This window comes from Galeopterus variegatus, unplaced genomic scaffold (assembly GCF_000696425.1).
Source record: "Galeopterus variegatus unplaced genomic scaffold, G_variegatus-3.0.2 Scaffold1127, whole genome shotgun sequence".
Classification (NCBI taxonomy): domain Eukaryota; kingdom Metazoa; phylum Chordata; class Mammalia; order Dermoptera; family Cynocephalidae; genus Galeopterus; species Galeopterus variegatus.
In genome coordinates this window covers 229,754-250,593 of record NW_007727238.1, presented here as the reverse complement: position 1 = coordinate 250,593, position 20,840 = coordinate 229,754, and positions in this window count along the sequence as shown.

The following is a 20,840-nucleotide window of genomic DNA, read 5'->3' as shown; positions in this document are numbered from 1 at the left end:
TTTCCACACCTCTGCTGTCAGAAGTGTGTTGTAAGAGTATAGTGAGAGAAACTGAGTTTGTTTTTTCTACACAGGGGTACAGATTGATATTATGATATATTTACAATGTGGAATAATTATATCAAGCTAATTAGCATACTAATCACCTCAAATACTTATTTTTTGTGGTGAGAACATTTGAAATTTACTCTCTTAGCAATTTTGAAATATGCAATACACTATTATTAATTATAGTCACTGTGCTATGTGATAGATCTGAAAAACTTATTCCTCCTGTCTAACTGAAACTTTATACTCTTTGATCAACATCTCCTCATTCTCCCCACTCCCCAGTCTCTGATAACCATCATTCAACTCTCTGATTCTATGAGTTCAATTGCTTTAGATTCTACACATAAGTGAGAACATGCAGTACTTGTCTTTCTGTGCCTGGTTTATTTCACTTAAGCGGGGCACAGAAAGACAAATGTCCTCTAGGTTTGTCCATGTTATTGCAAATGATAGGATTTCCTTTTTTGAGGCTGAATAGTATTCCATTGTGCACATACACCACTTTTTTTTTTTGTCCATTCATGCATTGATGGACATGGGTTGATTCCATGTCTTGGCTATTGTGAATAATGCTGCAATAAACATGGGAGTGTGAGGCCGGCCCATGGCTCACTCAGTAGAGTGCAGTGCTGATAACACCAAGGCCATGGGTTCGGATCCTATATAGGGATGGCCGGTTTGCTACTGGCTGAGCGTGGTGCTGACAACACCAAGTCAAGGGTTAACATCCCCTTACCAGTCATCTTTAAAAAATAAAAATAAAAAACATGGGAGTGTGGATATCTTTTTTGACTCATTGATTTCAAATCCTTTGGATATATACCTGGAAGTGGGGTTACTGGAGCATATGGTAATTCTTTTTTTAGTTTTTTGAGGAACCCCATACAGTTTTCTGTAATGGCTGTACTAATTTACATTTCTACTAACAGTGTACAAGTGTTCCCTTTTCTCCACATCCTCACCAACACTTGTTATCTTTTGTCTTTTTGATAATAGTCATCTGACAGGTGTGAGGTGATAACTCATTGTGGTTTTAATTAGCATATTTTGTTATTTGTTTTCTGTTTGTTCCCTCTGATTCTCATTCCTATTTCTCTCCCCTTGCCTTCCTTGGGATACATGAGCATTTTTTAGAATTTCATTGTGACTTATTTATATAATTTTGGAGTATAACACTGCTATGGTTTGAATGTTTTTGTCCCCTCCAAAAATTCATGTTGAAACAATCCCCAGGCTGGCCAGTTAGGTCAGTTGGTTAGAGAGCGGCCTTATAACACCAAAGTGACAGATTTGGATTTGCATACTGGCCAGCCATCAAAAAAAAAAAAAAAGAAAGAAAAGAAAGAAAGAAAGAAAGAAAAAGAAAAAAAGGAAAAGAAAGAAACTTAATCCCCAATGCAAGAGTGTTGGGAGGTGGTTAGGCCATAAGGGCCCTGCCCTCATGAATGGTTTATAAAAGAGCTTGACAGAGGAAATTCATTCTGCCTTCTGCCGCATGAGGATTCAGGGTTTCTCCCCTCTGGAGGACAAAGTGTTCAAGGAACCATCTTGTAAGCAGAGACTGTAACCTCACCAGACGTCAAACTTGCTGGCACCATGATCTTGGATTTCTTAGCATCCAGAACAGTGAGAAAAATACTTTTTTGATTTTTATAAATTACCCAATCTCAGGTATTCTGTTATAGCAGCACAAAACGAACTTTTGGACAATCACTTTGTGTAGTCTTCCTAGTGGATGCTCTAGGTATTACAAGGATCATGTGTAACTTCCACAGTATACTGATATCAATGTTTTACCACTTTGACTGAAGTGGAGAAACTTTACTTCCCTTTAGATCCCTTTACCTTCCCTACTTTTAAAATATAATTGTCCTAAGTATTTTTCCTACATACATTGAGAACCATATCAGATGGTGTTACAACTGCTACTTCAACCTACAAATATGGTTTTAAAAGCTCATGAGAAGGGTATTTACTCCTATTTTAACCCATTCTGTTGGTCTTTTTTCCTTTCTTAAGTCCTAAGCCTTTGTCTGTTATTTTATTTCTGTTTGGAGAACTTCCTTTAGCCATTCTTTAAGGGTAGAGCTCCTAGAAACAAAATTGCTATGGACTGAATTGTGTCCCCCCTAAAATTCATATGTTGAAGCCCTAACCCACAATGTGATGGTATTTGGAGGTGGTGCCTTTTGGAGGTAATTAGGTTTAGATGAGATAATCATGGGCCCTCATGATGAAATTAGTGCCTATCTTAGTCCATTTTCTGTTGCTATAACTGAGTACCATAAACTGGGTAATTTCTACAAAAAAATTATTTTTTGTAGTTCTGGAAACTGGGAAATCCAAGGGCATGGCACCAGCATCTGCTCTGCATCTGGTGAGGGCCTTCTTGTTGTGTCATAACAGAGTGGAAGGCATTACATGGTGAGAGAGCAAGAGTGTGACAGCTGTTGTCGCTCTTCTTTTTATAAAGCCACCAGTCTCATAATGGGGGTCCCACTCTGATGAATTTATCTAATCCTAGTTACCTCCCAAAAGCCCCACCTCTAATCAACATATGAATTTGAGGATTAGGTTTCCAACACATGAAATTTGGGTGACATATTCAAACCACAGCAGTGCCCTTACATGAAGAGATACTAGAGAGCTTGCTTCCCCCACCCTTCACTCTCTCCCCACCATGTGAGGACACAGAGAGAAGGAAACTAGGAAGAGAGCCCTCCCCAGGGAATCAAATTGGATGGCACCTTGATCATGGACTTCCCACACTCTAAAACTGTGAAACATATATTCCTGCTGTTTAAGCCATCCAGTCTATGGCATTTTGTTATGACAATCTGAGCTGACTAATACAAACTTGTTTTAGTTTTCCTTCACTTGAGAATGTCTTTATTTCCCTTTCATTCCTGAAGGATATGGACAGTTTTTCCCAATATAAAATTCTCAGTTGACAGTTCTTTTCTTTCAGCACTTGAAAAATATGCCACTTCCTTTTAGTCTCCATGGAATCAGATGAGAACTCCACTGTCATTCTAATCAGTGTCCCCTATGCATAATGTGTCATTTCTCTCTAGCTTCTTTCAAGGGTTTTTCTTTTTTTTTTTTATTTTCACAGATTTAATTATGATGTATTGGCATGGATTTCCTTTGGTTCATTCTACCGGGATTTTCTCAGCTTCTAGAATCTGTAGATTTATGTCTTGTCAGATTTGGGAAACTCTCAGCCATTAGTTCTTCAAATACTTTTTCATCATTACTCTCTTTCTCTTGTATTTCTGGAAGTCCAGTGATATGAATCTTAGATTTTTTTTTATTGCTTACAGTTTCAGAGGCTGGGAAGTCCAAAGTCCAGGGAACACATCTGGAGAGTGTCTTTGGTGGTGGTTTTACAGCAATGCAGGGGTCTCACATGGCAGAAATGGCAAAATGAGAGAGAGAAACTCTCACGTGCTCTCCTTTTAAAGCCCTCAGAACCAAGCCTATGACTACCATTATTAATCCATTCATTAGGCCATGGTCTTCAGGACCTAATCTAATCACCTCTTCAAGGACCCACTTTTCTTTCTTTCTTTCTTTCTTTCTTTTTTTTTTTTAAAGATGACTGGCAAGGGGAACTTAACCCTTGGCTTGGTGTTGTCAGCACCACGCTCAGCCAGTGAGCTAACTGGCCATCCCTATATAGGATCCGAACCTGTAGCCTTGGTGTTATCAGCATGGCACTCTCCCGAGTGAGCCATGGGCTGGCCCTAAGGACCCAACTTTCAATTACCGTAATTGGATTTCCCACCCTCTTAACACTGTTACAGTGGGGACCAAGCCTCCCACACATTAAATTTTGGGGGAACACAATTCAATCCACTGTATTCTGCCCCTGGCCCTCCAAAACTCTTGTCCTTTTCACATACAAACACACTCATTTCATCCCCAAAGACTTGTTTCAACTCAAAAAGTCCAAAGTCCCATCTGTGAAATCAAAACAAGTTATCTACTTCCAAGATACAGTGGTGGGACAAACATAGGGTACATACGCCCATTCAAAAAGGGAGAAATAGGCCAAAAGAAAGGGGTAACAGGCCCCAAACAAGTCTGAAACTCAGCAGGACAGGCATTAAATCTTAAAGCTGATGAATTGTGTACCTTGACTATGTTTGACATCCTTTGCACACTGGTGCAGGGGTTGGGTCCTGAAGTCCTAGGGCAGCTCCACTCTTATGGGTTTCCTGGTCTCAGGTGATGCTTTAGCTCCCACAGTCTGTTGTTGCATGCTGGTAGCTCTACAAGTTTGGGATCTCCATGGTGGTCTGCTTTCATGACTCCACTAGGCATGGCCTTGGTGAGTTTTTTCTGCTGCAACTCTGACCCCACATTTCCTCTTGGCATCACTCTACTGAAGACTCTATGTGGTGAATCTGCCCCTGTGAGAGATCTTTTCCTGGGCCCCCAGGCTTTTCCATACATCCTTTTAAATTGGGATGAAGGCTCCCAAGCCTCCACAACTCTACTGTTCTGTGAGCCTGCAGACCTAATACCATGTGGACACTGCCAAGGCTTCCAGCATGTATTTTCCAAATCTGCAGGTCCAGCCACACCTGGGGCCAATTTAGCCACAGCTGGAATAGCCAAAGCAACCCAGGTGCTCGTGTGGGAAGCAGCTTACCAAGGTGACCCTGGGCAGCAAGCCCATGGAGGGTGCCTCGGGCCTGTTCCCCAAGAACATTCTGTCTCCCTAGGCCTTTGGGCCTGTGATAGAAGGGACAGCCTTGAAGATCTCTGAAATACCTTCAAGGTTTTTTCCCTTCTCTTAATAATCCCTTTCTTCTGTACTAATGTCCTTAGCAAATGGTCGCTGAGCTATACCCTTGCTTTCATGGCCAGGTTTTCATTTCCAGTTTTTTGTCCTCTGCTTTCTTCTGAATTATAAATTCTGGCTTTACCTCATGCCTTTTCTGCCATAATTCAGCATAGGCTGTTACAAGAATCCATGCAGCTTCCTGAATGTTTTGCTGCTTAGAAATTTCTTCCACCAAATACTCTGGGTCAGCACCTTTATCTTCCACATTCCATAATACTTTTGGGCATGAACAGAATGCAGTCAAATTCCTTGCAAGGGTGATCTTTGCCCTGATTTTCAATAAGTCCCTTCTCATTTACAGCTGAGGTCTCAGAATGGCCTTTACTGTCCATATTTCTATCAGCATTCTGCTCACCACCATTTAACCAGTCTCTAAGAAGTTTCAAACTTTCCCTGGTTTTCTTGTCTTCTAAACTCCCACTAGCAGTTAGGCTTTTTCTAGCCTGCTCTTACAAATTCTTCCAGCCTCTCCTCAACACCCAGTTCCAAAGCCACTTCCACATTTTCAAGTATTTGAAGCAAGAGCCCACTTCTCTGGTACCAATTTTCTGTATTAGTCCATTTCTGTTGCTTATAACAAAAATACGTGTAACTGGGTACTTTGTAAGAAAATGAAATTTGTTCCTTACAGTTTCAGAGGCTGGGAAGTCCAAAGTCCAGGGAACACATCAGGTGAAGGCCTTGGTGGTGGCAACAGTGACCCTGGGGTCTCACATGGCAGAAATGGTAGAGCAGAGACCTTAGATCTTTATTATGGCCCTATAGGTTCCTGAGTCTCGGTTCATCTTTTTTTCAGTGTATTTTCTCTCTGTCCTTCAGATTGGGTAATTCCTACTGTTCTATCTCCTTTATAGTGTTTTCTTGGACTGGACAGTTAGCTCAATTGGTTAGAACACAGCCTTATAACACCAAGGTCACTGGTTCTAATCTCCATACTGGCCAGCTGCTAAAAAAACAAAAATAACTATATTTGGTTTTTTTTTTTGGTCAGCTGGCCAGTACAGGGATTGAAGCTTAACTGTTCTATCCTCAAAATCTCTTCTCTGTTATATTCATTCTGTCATTGAGCCTTATGCATGAGTTTTAAATTTCATTTATATTTTCCAGTTCTGTCATTTCCATTTGGTTCTTTTTAAATATGTTCTATATGATGAGAATTTCTATTTCTTCATCTGTTTCAAGTTTATTTGTAATTCCTTATTGAATCATTTTTATGATGACTACTTTATTTTTTAATTTTTTTGGCAGCTGTCTGGTAAGGGGATCCAAACCCTTGACCTTGGTGTTACAACACAGCACCCAAACCAACTGAGCTAACCAGCCAGTCCCCATTATGACTACTTTAAAATCCTTGTAAGATAATTCCAACATCTGATTCATCTTGATGTTGTCTTCCATCAATTGTCTTTTTTCATTCATATTGTGATTTCTCTGGTTTTTGGTATGACACCTGATTTTTTATTGTATCCTGGATATTTTTGTCTATTATGTTAGGATCCTCAGAATCCTGTTTAAATCTTCTATTTTAACAGGCAGTCATACTGTTTAGGTTTAGCATGCAGGTCCTGACCTTTTAGGGCTGTGGTTCCTATGACAATTTAGTTTTCAGATACTTTGCAATGTTCTTCTGGCCTGCTTCATTTGCCTGGTGCCACTGGGGCACCATCTCAGTTTCTGTTGGTGCTGACAGTGGATGTTTCTTCCTTGGTCCCATCTGGTGCAGCTGGGTGAGAGGTGGAAGATGTGAGATTGGGAGGTGGGAGTGCTTTTTTTAGCTTCCCGGTGCTGGCAGGCCTTTTACTCCATCTGCACTGGTGCCACCCTCAGGGGCGCAAGGCCCTACCCTGGGGCTGCATGCTCCACACAAAGCTTTAAACAGGGTGTGTGTGTGTGTGTGTATGTGTGTGTGTAACCACTGCTACATATGCCCCAGGGCTCTCCATCAGACTTTGACTTAATTGATCTATCCATGAATCAGATCCAGTTATCCTCAGGAATCTCTGTGTACCAACGCAATTGTCATGTGCAAAACCCCAGGGGGCAGTGTGGCAATTTATTTTTGCCATGGGCTCCAGTCTGCATGATTGTCACTCACTGACATTTCTCGTTCAAAAGGCCCATTAGGGGCCGGCCCATGGCTCACTCAGGAGAGTGCGGTGCTGATAACACCAAGGCCCCAAGTTCGGATCCCATATAGGGATGGCCGGTTAGCTCGCTGGCTGAGCGTGGTGCTGACAACACCAAGTCAATGGTTAAGATCCCCTTTCCGGTCATCTTTAAAAAAAAAAAAAAAAAGGCCCATTAGGCCTGACTGGCCTAAGTGGGATGGCAATCTGTACAGCTCATTGGATTTATTTAAAAAAAGCATTTCCATCTCTATTAGGTTTTTGTTTAATACAATGATCTTAACCTCCACCTTCCAACCCCCATCTTGTGTTATTTTACTGATACCACATGGCTGGGCTGAGGAAGCCAGGCAGGCTCCTGGTTGTGTATTATCCTACTGTTACTGTTTTAATCGTGGCATTTCTCCATTGGAAACATCCCATATAATCAGAAGTATTACACATACCTAAAACATCTATTATTACAGTACATTTGGCAGCATCAGTTCAAATCACTTTGGTGTGTTCCCATCAAGTAAAACATGAGTTTGAACAAGTATCAACTGTAGTGAGGCACCACTGATAACCTGAAAGGGTGTCACAGGTCTGATGTGGTCAATCTATTAGGAGAAGACAGGGCAAATGCCCAGTGTAATGGGGACTCTAACCACACAAGACTCACGGGCCAACTTTTGGCAGGAGTTACAGGTCTGGCATGCAGTGGTGGTTTCTGAATCAGAAACACAGAGTCCTCTACTTTGTAAGAGACAGAAGGGTTTTTTTTCTCGGCTTCCTGAGGGACTGAGTGTTGTGAATCCACCCACACAGATATAAGAACCTTTACTTGGCAAGCAGAACTCTGGATTTTGTTGGGGTTGACCAGCTACCCCTGCTGGTGCAGGTGAGATAACACCATAGTCAGGGCTGTTGAGACTCAGGCTTTTGACTTGTCAACCAACATTCCCCAGGACACCATCTATACAGTGAAAACTTTGGACATCAGCAGTAGAGGCACTTGCATTGAATCTTGACTCACCCACTGGTGACCAATGGTAGGGGGCTTTTCCCCTTGAGTGCTTTTTACATATGGCAGTGCCCTGGAAAGAGTAAGAGCATGCCCTACCAGATCCTGGGGAGGGGTCTCCCCATATCCCTTAACTTGGCCTGCACAGCCCCTGTGTCTTCTCTCCAAAAATACATTGTGACCTTACTGGACCCATGTTGGGTGCCAATTTGTCAAGCTGTCAAGCAGTCCCTAAGCAGCAGCACAGTTAAGTTGGCCTGTCACATTTCCATAGATTCAGCTTGCAAGAAGACAACAAACCCATAAGGATTTATTATGAACAGAGACAGTAAAAGTAAGGTCAGTATTGTGTCACTCCTCACATGCTTTGTCCCAGAGGATGACACTGAACCAGAGGGGCCAGATGACAGAAAACATGCATGGTGCCTCACTCTGTCATGAAGGACCCTTCTTTAAATGACAGCTGAGCTGTCTTACAGACTTACACAGAAGTCTTCAGCTGTACCCTAAGAGGAAGGGGGGTTGAGGCAGAAAGTCTCCTGCATCACCAGAACCAGGGAGGCAGATGAGAAACTGCTTCGTGGGAGCCTCCAGCAAGATAGGGAGGCTTCTGGGAGATAGGGAGGCAGATGAGAAATGGCCTTGTGACAGCTCCTCACAAGACGGCCACATTCCAGGGGAGGATGACATGGTGTTCTGCAGCACTCGGCTGACTACGATCGAGCTTTCACCACGTGGCCTATGGGGAGAAATGCAAGGTTGCCAAGGAGCCATGCCAGAGCCCTTCACCTGCTGCTTGTGCATGAAGGCACAGGCCTTGTAGCTTAGGATCTGATCAGCAGTTTATAAGAAGTGACAGCCTAGGAATGAAGGACTAGTGAATAAAGAGTTTTAAGTGGTACCGTTAGCTGTAAGATTCTCTTACTGAATCTCGGTTGATGTGAGTCAAATAGAAAATATTTTGTTAAAAATACTAAAACAAGAAAATAAAAGTTTTCTTATTATTCATATGCCATTATTACAACTTAGGAATTCCCCTAATAAAAATGTAGAAGCACAGGTAAAATCGGAATTAAAAACTAAATTAGGGCTTCACATTTAGCTCCAGTAATATGGTAAGAGGCTAAGGGTATAAAGCAAAGTCTTCGTGCCTTTGGATAGAATAATCTTACACATTTAAAGTTAATGGTCCTTTGCATTCTGACATTTATCCTTTGTACAGTTGCTGTGTATTCATAGTCAATTTTTGTAAACCCTCAAAGGCTGTAAACAAAACAGCTTTCTGTTGCTAGGGACATATTCAAATCAACGTTACTATTGAAACATCTAAATTTCTTTTAACAGGTGGTTACCTGTATTAGTCTATTTTGTGTTGCTATAACAGAAATACCTGAGACTGGGTAATTTATAAAGAAGAGAGGTTTATTTGGCTTACGATTCTGGGACAGCTGCATCTGGCACGGGACTCAGGCTGCTTCTACTTATGGTGGAAAGTGGCAGGCAGCTGGTGGGTACAAGCAGATCACGTGGCGAGAGGAAGCAAGAGAGAGAGAGAAGGTGCCAGAGTCTTTTTAAGCAACGAGCTCTCGCGGGAACTAATAGAGCGAGAACTCACTCATTACTCCCCCCTCCCCCAGGGAGAACATTAATCCATTCATGAGGGATCTGCTACCATGACTCAATCAGTATCCAGCACTGCCACATTGGAGGTCAAATTTCCACATGAGTTTTGGAGGGGACAACACATCCAAACTCCGTCATTACCTGTTTATTTCTTCTATTTTTTCTATGCAGGGTAAATTCAGACTCTTGTCCTCAGGTTTTAAGTTAAACTGGATGAAAAAATACTTTGTTTTACTGATACTATTTTCACGAAGTGAAATTTTCTTATAAGAATACCTTAGGGCCAGCCCGTGGCTCACTCGGTAGAGTGTGGTGCTGATAACACCAAGGCCCCAGGTTCGGATCCCATATAGGGATGGCCGGTTCGCTCACTGGCTGAGCGTGGTGCTGACAACACCAAGTCAAGGGTTAAGATCCCCTTACCGGTCATCTTTTTAAAATAAATAAATAAATAAATAAATAAAAGAATACCTTAGAAAGCACAAGAAAGAGAAGAGACATGAGAGTAAATGGGAAGAATGAGGGAAGAAAAGACAGGTAAGAAAAAGAAAGGAAGAAGAAAGATGTTTAATTTGTTTATATTTTGAAGAGGAATATGCCAACTTTTTAGACTTTACTATTTCTGAAAAATATTAGAATAACTAATCTCTAAGAATTTTAAATTTTGTAATTTTTTTTTTTTTTTTTTGGCAGCTGGCCAGTACAGGGATCGAACCCTGGAACTTGGTGCTAACAGCACCATGTTTAATTTTTAATAGTCAAAATCACTGAAAAAATGACAAGTGTTGGGAAGGAAAATCATACTTCTTTATTGACATTTTTATTCCTGGCTAAGTTTACTGTAAAAATCTTTGTCAAATGCTGGAGAACTTTCTAGAGATAATATCATGCTTGCTGTGCATTCATTATAAACATTTTACTTTTGAGGGCTTCCAAAACATATTTTTAAAGTAGCACTTTGCACATGGAATGCAGTTAAGAAAATCGTATAAAGAAACAGTATGAATACCTTGTTTAACTTAATAGGTTTAAACTTGATGTTTAGGGTCTACCCCAAGCCAGGACAATGGGTGGGGGTGGGCTGCAGGCCCATGCACCTCATAGCCTCAGCTCTCTCAGGTGCTCCTGGAGAAGCTGGGATCTCCTTCTTAGTCATGAGCACATTAGCTCTTCCTCTTGCTACCCCAAGAAGATGGTTGTCTCCCTCCCAAAAAAAACAAACAAACAAATTTTGGGGCTGGCTGGTTAGCTGAGTTGGTTAGAGAGATGTGTTATAACACCAAGGTGAAGGGTTCAGATCCCTGTACCAGCCAGCTGCCAAAAAAAAAAAAAAGATGAAGACGGTTGTTGAAAGTTCTTCACGTTGGTGTCAGCCAGAATACTATTTGTGTGTGGAGGACTATCATGCTTGGGATCAAAGTGGCCAAATATTTAAAACTAAGATATGATTTCAGCTAAACTGTGTTTCGGAGAACCATGTACAGTCGGCCCTCCATATCTGCAGGATCCACATCTGTGGATTCAACCAAATGCAGATTGAAATTATTCGGAAAAAAGAAAAAAACAATAAAAAATAACAATACAACAATAAAAACAATACAAATAAAAATAATACAGTGTAACAACTCCTTAGCATTACACTGTATTAGGTATTATAAGTAATCTAGAGATGATGTAAAGTATACAAGAAGGTGTGCATAGGTTATATGCAAATATTAAGCCATTTTATATCAGGAACTATCAGCATCCTCAGATTTTGGTCCTGGAATCCATTCCCCGTGGATACCGAGGGACAACTATATACAAAAGTTTCAGTTAATGGGGGGAGGGAGGGGGAGGAAATAATAACTTTTATATCCAGATTAATGCATGCAAGTCTCTCATACTGTGATATGAAGCCCAAATGGAAAGAGGTGCCCACTCCCGAGACCTGCCTTAGGTGCAGGAGTCTACGTTATAAGGCCAATGGACGCTATTACTAAGAAAAGCCTGTAGCGAAAAACTGAGCACATCTAAACCTGCAGAATGAGAGTGATTTGGGTAGGGCCACTTTTTTATCTCCAGCTTTCATGTTAACTTGACCTTTTACAATCACACAATGTCGTTCAAACATCATCTCTAGCCTTGACTTCCCCCGATGTTTCAGAAAGGGCTGCTTATTGCCAATAATTAGAGAAATGTAGTGAATGCCTTTACAAATACATTTAACAATGCCAGGTGTTGGTTTGAATATGGAGCGATGAGAACTTTCGTACATTGCTGGTGAGGGTACAAACTGTTACAGCGACTTTGGAAAACTATTTGGCATTATCTACTAAATTTTAACATATGCATACCCTCTGACCCAGCTATTCCGCTCCTAGACATATAACCAATAGAAATTTATTCAAATATGCTCCAAAAGACACAGAGATGAATGTTCACATCTATTTGTTCTTTGTAAAAGTAAAAACCTGGAAACAACTCAAAATTATAACAATAGAGTGGATAAGTTGTGGTATGTTCACACAACGAAATACTGTACAGTAACGAAGAGAACAAACTACAGGTTTGTTTTCGTCAGACGATGCTGAGTGAAAGAAGCTAGACATCAAACAGTACATACCGTGTGATTCCAATCATTCAAGTTCAAGAACAGACATAAATGAATCTATGGTGTAAGGAGTCAGGAGAGTGGTTATTTAGAGGAGGCGGGAGGCAAATGCTTGGAAAGGGCACAGAAGGAGTTTCTGGGGGTCCTGGCGATGTTCTATTTCTTGGCCTGGGCTTTCTTACATGGGGAGGGGGGCTTTCACTTTGGAATAATTCAGTCAGCTGAATACTCATGATTTGTACATTTTTCTGATGAAAGCTTCGATAAAAGATTTAAAAATCAATTTAAAGAATAAAATATTAAGAAGAAAATGGCATGGGAAAATATGATTTATTCCAGAGAACCTACCCAGATACTCCCGGTTGCTTGGCTCTACTCATAGCGCTGTGACAGTTTTCTAGGCGTCCTTTCTAATGCTCTCTTTTTCGCCTGCAGGCTTTGCCTGTAGACGTCATTTCTTCTCACTCCACACACTCTTTATTGATCTCATCATCCTGGTGCCTTCCGTTGCCATGTTAACGTAGGGTGCTCCCCACACTGTTATTGCATACTTTTCTCTCCTAAGCTCAAAATGAGCATTTCAGAAAGGGTTCTTTAGAACATGAGTCCCCCAAGATACCCTACAGGAAGAGAAACAGATCCATGGTGAAATAATTTTGGGAAACACCCTTACTCTTGGAAATTCGTGATGGAGATTACCATATAAAGGCTCTGCACCTGTTTAACCAACATTTTCCCTACTTCTTTTACCATGGAGGGTCCTCCCCAGCTTTCCCTTTAACATTTGCTAATGCCCCAGAGGACTATCTTTTTCTTTGGCAACCTCTTTGGGAAGTTCTGCCCTTAGCACCACTATCCAACTGTCCGATTGATGTCTCTACCTGGATGTCATGTAGATATACCAAGCTCATCTTGCTCAAAGCAGATCGCACACTAGCCCTGTAACCTTTAGTTCCTACAGCTAAGCAGTCATCAAACCCTAGGGATTATATCCTTCAAATCTCTCACCCCCATCCCCACCCCATCCTCACTGTTTTTACTTCAGTCCATTATTACTATTTTCACCTGGACATTGCAGTAGTATACTAAATGTCTCTCTGATCCCACCCTCTCTCCTCTTCTGCAAATGCACACTTCACACTGCCACCAGACTGACTTTCTAAAAATACACAGTGATTATGTTATTCCCACTAGTAAAAACTAAGGTTTATTTCTCCATTTGCTTCAATGAAAGCTTGAATTCCTTAGGAGGGCCTACAGGGTGCTCTGTGGCTGGCCCTTGCCCGGCTCTGCAGCCTCTCATGCAGACCTCTTCCCCTGCCCCGTAAACAGATAGATGAAGGCAACAGATCACTTCCCACTCTCTACTCCCTCTGTCTAGAATTTTCTTATCATTCTAGATTAGTAGTCAGACCTGGGTTCAAATTCCTGTTTTACCTCTTTCAGCTATGTGACCTTGCACAAGGTACTTCAGCACTATGGGCCTATTTGCCTCGTTTGCAAATTGGGGATCATTATAGGTTCGATGCTTAGCAAAAACAAACAAAAAACCAAAACCAGGGTTGGCTAGTTAGCTCACTTGTGAGAGTGTCGTGCTGGTAACACCAAGGTCAAGAGTTCAGATCCCTGTACTGGCCAGCCACCAAAAAACAAACCAAAAAAACTATAATTCATACATTTAAAAAAAATAAAGCTATGACAACTTTATATTTTAAGACCCCATGTTTTGTATGCCGCACTTATTCTACCTCTGAATCTAGTGTTCAGCCAGAAGTCACACATCTCAAGCTGGGCTCACCAGAGCACTGCTAGAGATCATCGACAGCCCCAACCCCACCGAGCTCCAAGCTTTGCAAGGAGGCCCAGGCTTCACAGGGGCCTCTGAGTGTGATGATGCCTGCAGAGAGGGTGTGTTGTGTGTGTGTGTGCGTGTCCCTGTCACCTCTCTGACATCCTCCCTTTCTAGTCCCCCCCCCACTTCCCTCCAGCCACGTGCCCCAGCTACACCCAGTAACTTTCCACTTCAAGCCTTGGTGTTTGCTCTTCTTTCTGCTCTTCCCCCAGTTGCCTATGGGGTTTGCTTCTCCCTCACGTCACTGCTGAAAATCATCCTTGCAGAGAGGTCTTCCTTGACCTTCTTTCTCCAAGTCAAAAAACTATCATCCTGAATTTTATTTTATTTTTTTAAAAGATGACCGGTAAGGGGAACTTAACCCTTGACTTGTTGTCAGCACCACGCTCTCCCAAGTGAGCTAACCGGCCATCCCTATATAGGGATCTGAACCTATGGCCTTAGCTTTATCAGCACCATACTCTCCCAAGTGAGCCATGGGCTGGCCCTCATCCTGAATTTTAAAATAACATCTTCTTACTGTTACAGCTCTATCAATTGATCAATCAATCTATTGATTTATAGATATAATGCTCTTGATTTTCTGTCCACGTACTTGCTAATCTGTTTATTGTTTGTCTCCCCCACCAAAACATAAGCTTTTTGTGGGCAGTGATTTTTGTCTGTCCTTTTTCACTACTGTATCGCCAGTGCCTAGCACACAATTGATACCAAAATATTATATTCATTAATTCATTTATACTTCCAACAAATATGTAAACCAATATTACAAATAACTAGAAGTATTTGTGGAGGGAATGGAGTTTGTCTACTTTGGACATTAGCCGAATCTCAAGGGGTTTGGGATGGGTCACTAGCCCAGAGTTAACTTCTTGCTGCTGAAGACAATCGCAAGTCCAAATCCTCCCCACTGTGTCTTCTGTGGGTGGCAACAGTCTCATGGATGACAAATATCAGTGGGCAGGTGATGGGGTTTGGATGTGTTGTCCCCTCCAAAACTCATGTGGAAATTTGATCTCCAATGTGGCAGTGTTGGAAACTGATTGAGTCATGGGGGCGGATCCCTCATGAATGGATTAATGCTCTCCCTGGGGGAGGGGGGAGTAATGAGTGAGTTCTCGCTCTATTAGTTCCCGCGAGAGCTCGTTGCTTAAAAAGACTCGGCACCCTCTCTCTCTCTTGCTTCCTCTCTCTTGCTTCCTTTCACTATGTAATCTGCTTGTACCTACCGGCTGCCTGCTATTTTTCTGCCATGAGTAGAAGCAGCCTGAGTCCCGTGCCAGATGCAGCTGTCCCAGAATCGTAAGCCAAATAAACCTCTTTCCTTTATAAATTACCCAGTTTCAGGTGTTTCTGTCATAGCAACACAAAATGGACTAAAACAGCAGGTGTCAAGGATTCCAAGATCATGATCACTACCTCCCAAGACTCCAATTCCTGCCGCGAGATGTTTATGAAGGTCATAGGTGGCCGTGATGAATGTTGGCCAGTCAGGCAGAAGCCCACCCATTCTTTTCTTGATGGGCCATGAGAGGCATGTGTTCACGTATAAGAGCTAAAACTGGCGTTCTCCGCCGGCATTCCAACCACAGCCAGAGAAGGTTGGGCTTTCCCGTGGGCCTGCCAGGCAAGTGGTGGAGCAGGGAGGGATGCCTGCGGGGGCCTGTGGGAGGGAGAAGGAGGGAAGGACAGGGTCCTAAGACAAATGGGACAGCCTGAGGGAGAGGGTCTAAGGATATTTGTGTCCTGACCCTTATAGTCCTTTGTATTGTTTTCCTTTCCCCAACAGCAGGCCCCCAGCTGCCTTTCCGGCAAGGACCATGTCTCTCCCCTCAGTGTGCACAACCGTCTGGGCAGGCTGGAGAAGACCACTGCTCACCCCATACACCAACACCACGAGCCGCCTTGCTAGGACAGGGGACGCCGGCTTGAGCCCTAGGGAGCTTCAGGGCGGCGTAGCTACCGAGCAGGGCACGAGGGCCCAGCGGGAGAGGGTGGGAATAAACTCTCCTGCCTCTCGCCATCTGCTCTTCACCTCAGAATGGCGCCAAGTGGCCACATGGAGGCTCCGACACAGTCGAGAGCGCCGCACTGAGACTAATTTTGACCATTCAGGCCCTGATGGCAAGGGTGGGTCTGAGAGTGGAGTCAGGTGGGGGATTCCCCTAGGTGTGTGGGCGCCTAGTCGGTTGAGGGGCGCAAGCTTGGGCTTGGTGATCGGTTTGGGGACTGACATTCCACTTAGGCTCGGGATTTAGGGTCTTGTCTGCAATCAAGCAGCTTAAGTCCCCAGGCTGGGATTGAGCTACAGCGAACCTCCTAGCAACAAGCCAGTCCCTTAGTTACAGCGAGGGCACTAGCAATGCAGGCCTGGGACCTCCCCGGGAGTGTTCGGCAGGTCATGCTGGGGTCTGGAGATAACGTTCAGAGTACTCGGCGGAGTACTGGCGTCAGGGAGACCGGATCGCAGCCAGGCCCGGCCGGCCAGAGGAGGCTGGGATTCAGGCACAACGCATTTAGGGGAGGGGGAGTCCACGCACGCTTGGGTTGGGCGTGGCTAGCGAGGAGTCTCCTGGGGGAGCTGTACGTCATCAAAGATGGCTGCGCCCAAGGTGAGGCTCCAGTGTGGGCGCTGCCATCTTGTTTGAGGTTTGGTGATGAAGGATGAAGAACGGTGAATAGCAGAGCTTCCGGGAAGGCTGCGTTGCTTGAAGGCACCGTCTACAACCATGAATCCCCAGTGAGCATGCCCGAAGGAGATGGTCAGCTTCCTGGATGGAGTCTACAGGTATTGAATTTGCTGTGCCAGGTTTAAGAACATGGTTAACTTAATACAATGTCAATGTCACACCATACTTTGAGAGGGAAGAGCTTTAGTTCCTCGTATACCGTATATCGGTATGGGAAACCGAGAAGGTGTACATTTATAGATATACGTATTTGACTGTACAAAAATGTCAGCGTTTGATAAAGCAAAAAAAAAAAAAAGTCAACAAGGAAAAGCTACATTGCAAGTAAAGTGTCTTAAACACAGATGGCAGATAAACGGTTAATGCCTATAATAAACCTACAAATGAGGTGCAGAAAGACACAAATCTCTTTAGGAAAATGTGAAAAACATGGATAGTCAGTTCATACCAGAGTATATTTAAATAATAATACAGTCCCTTCTCAGCACTTGATATGTGTCAATTTATTTAATCCTCACAAGAACACTATTAGAAAGTTGCTATTATTATCCCCACTTTACAGGAGAGGAAACTGAGGCCCACTTTTGTGCCACACACTTTCTCTGTGAAAAGGAGGGCAAACATTAACCCAGTACCTCAGCAAAAATTGGGAAGAATGACAACGTCCTCTGGTGGATGAATGGGTTGGGGTTGGGGGGATAGGACCTTTACTGGCAGAGATAGGATTTTTTTTTTTTTCTTTTTTTGCGGCTGGCCAGTACAAGAATCTGAACAGAGATAGGAATTTTAACCCTAGTTTGCAAGGGCAAAAATTACCAAAATTTCAAAAGACACACATCTTTCAATCTAACAATCCCTGGAATATATACAAGGATGTTTGGTGCAGGATGAATAAATTTTGGAAGATACACACCATGGAATGCCATGAAACCTTTAAAAGGAATGAGTTAGACGTATACTGAATGACTTGAAAAAAATTTCAAGATGTGAGTGAGAAAACCAACCAGGGTATACCATGTGATTTTTATCTGTAGAAAACAAGCAAAAAACTAAACCAAAACACAACCAAAAATAGTTGTAATATTTACTGGCTGTGTGCCCTTGAGAAATTTAGCTTCTCTGTTTATCAACACCATGGAGATAACAGTATGGGGGTTTTGTGAGATATAGTATATATATAAAGTCCTGGTTGTTAGGCAATTATTTTATTTTATTTTATTTTTTTCCTTTTTGTCTTTTTTCGTGACCAGTAACGGGATCGCAACCCTCAGTGTCGCGCCCGTACCGCGACTGGCAACGGGATCACAACCCTCGGTGTCGTGCCCGCACCGCGCTCAACCAGTGAGCGGACCGGTCTCTATATGGGATCCGAACCCTCGGCGGGAGCACTGCCATGCTCCCAAGCGCCGCACTCTACCGAGTGCGCCACCTGGCCGGCCCAGGCAATTATGTTTTAACTGATATCAGTCTAAGATGGCGGTGGGTGGACAGGAAGAACACCCAAAATGGCTACGGAAAGTTTCAGGTCCCTAGAACAACACATTTTCCAAGAACCACAAAGACCCCCCATCCCCCTTCTTCCTCACCACCACATCCCTTTCCCGCATGCGTGAATTTCTCCACCTATAGGAAAGTTCCAACTCAGCCTAAACCCCTCTCGCTTCCCTCCTCTTCCTTCCTAGCCAATAGGAACAGTCCAGCTCAGCCTAAGGGGATACAAAGGGCCCAGCCTGACTGTCTCTGGGGTTGCTCCCACTTCTGAGAGGGCAACCCGCCTGCTCATTTTGCCTGCCTAATACACTGTGCTTGAGACTTTGTCTCCTGGTGTGTTTTATTCTGCCCTCGGGCAGTTTTTTTCCTTTCACTGGTGCTTGCTTTGTAGTAAAAGTTCAATAAATGCCAGCACTGTGTTAGAAAAAGAGATAGAAGGACACACACCAGGATGCAGAAACTGGTTACCAAGGGGAGGGAGAAAGAAAAAAAGGAGAATTAAGATAGATAGGCATGAAAAATCAGCATAATAGCATTAATATTGCTATCCAATTTGTAGAATTATGAGCGTGTGTGTGTGTTCATTATAGAGTGGTGAGGTTTCAGTTAATTAATAATTTTTCCCTATGTGATTGACTTTTTTAAACCTGAGTATCAACCATTTAATTTGTTTTATCATAAAATGTACATACAGAAGACCATTTATGACATTTATGAGCAAGTTAAAGAAGGGGCCTCCAAAGACAGGGGGAAGAGGCGGGAAGGTGAGGTAAGGGTTTTGTCCTGCAGGCAAAGGGGGAGGCTTGTCATGGGATCAGCAGAGGGTCTGAGTCAGGTGTCAGGGTTCCAAGATGGACTGGGTGCTTTGGATCACGGAGTCTGCCATGGGTGGACCTGTCAGCTTCAAATCTTTTATGTTATCTCGGAGTTGGAGTCCTTATCTCCTAGGGAGAATTCAGACAATTACCTCAGTCAAGCATCACTGGAATATAAAAATACATTAGTCAGATCTCTAATTAATGTGGATGTAAATTTCCTTAAAGCAAGAAGGTGAGTTAATGATCACCTAGGGTGCTTTGTCTTTCTCTTGGATTTCCTCTGCAGTTGATTAGAGAGGTAAGAAAAACAAGGAAACTTAGTTTCAATTCTTAATTGTAGGTGCGCAACATCTAAAATAAATCAACATAAGAGGATGTAATGGGAGATAAATAGAAATGAACTTTTGAGAAGGATCCTTTTGGGGCATGATTTCATCCCCGGGCAGTTTCAGCCATACAGTCAGTTTCTCATTTTCTCTGCTAAGGTCAAGGAATTGATAATTATCAGTTCCTAAGTGAAGGGCTAACTGAAATTTTCTGCTTGGTCTCTGAAATTTTCTTTCTTGGCCATTCTCTGGCTAAGGTCCCTTTCAAGCTCAAACGCTAAGAGGCTAGCCCCGTTAAAAACTCTGGACATCAAGGCTCAGGGGAGCATCTTTGCGTGGGACTCTTTGCGGGTGTTGCCACACATCATTGCTGGGAAGAGTAGCGCTGTCCATGACTCTACTGGAAGAGGACAACTGGAAACTCTGCACTGGACCTTTTCTGGATTCTACCCATGTGTCTTTTCATATAAAAAATACAGATTTTAATTTGTATCCTTTCACTGTAATAAACCATAACTCTGAGTATAACAGCCTTCAGTGACTTCTGTAGGTCCCTCTAGTAAATCATCAAGCCTGAGGGAGGTCTTGGGGTCCTGTGAAGTCTGCAGTTGGTGTCAGAGTGAAGGCAATCTTGTGTACTGTTCCCTAACTTCACAGGAACTATTGCTTTCAAAAGCATCCTCAGGCCTCAACTTCCCTACACTTTACTTCAAATAAAGTCAGTTTCTTTGGGGAGAGCTTTGGAGCTCTCTCTTTTCTTTTTTTTCTTTCTTTTTTTTTTTTGTCTTTTTCCGTGTCCGGCAACGGATTGCAAACCTCAGTGTTGCCCCCGCACCGGACCGGGACCGGCAACGGGATCGCAACCCTCGGTGTTGCTCCCGCGCCTCGCTCAGCCAGTGAGCGGGAACCGGTCTGTATGTGGGATCCAAACCCTCGGTGGGAGTGCCGCCGCGCTTCCCAAGCGGCGCACTATAGCAGTGCGCCACCGGGCCGGCCCATAGCTCTCTCTTTTCTTATGGACTCTCTCCTCCTGGGCAGTCTCTAAGCCACTAGCCTGGGTGTTGGGTGGAGTAGTAGTCCCTGGTCTTCTTGGTTTGCCTTTCCTGGCTTGAAACATCTGCCCTAGGAACAGGGAGAAGGGCAGTTGGGGGCCTCACTATTCTCAGCTTGCTGTACCTGGGTGGCCCTTCTTCCCTGCAGATGGGGGTGGACAGGGGAAGGGAGCCCCTGACATCTTAGCTGCACTCACCAGAAATTTAGCCTCTTCAACTTGGAGTTGGGGGAGATGAGAAAAGCTGACCGGAGACCTGCCATTCCTGGTGAGGGGAGAGGGATCCCATCTTCTTGGCCACACCTGTCCAGAGTGGAGCTTCTGTCTAGCTGAGCTGGGGGGGGGGGGGGGGGGGGGGGGGGGG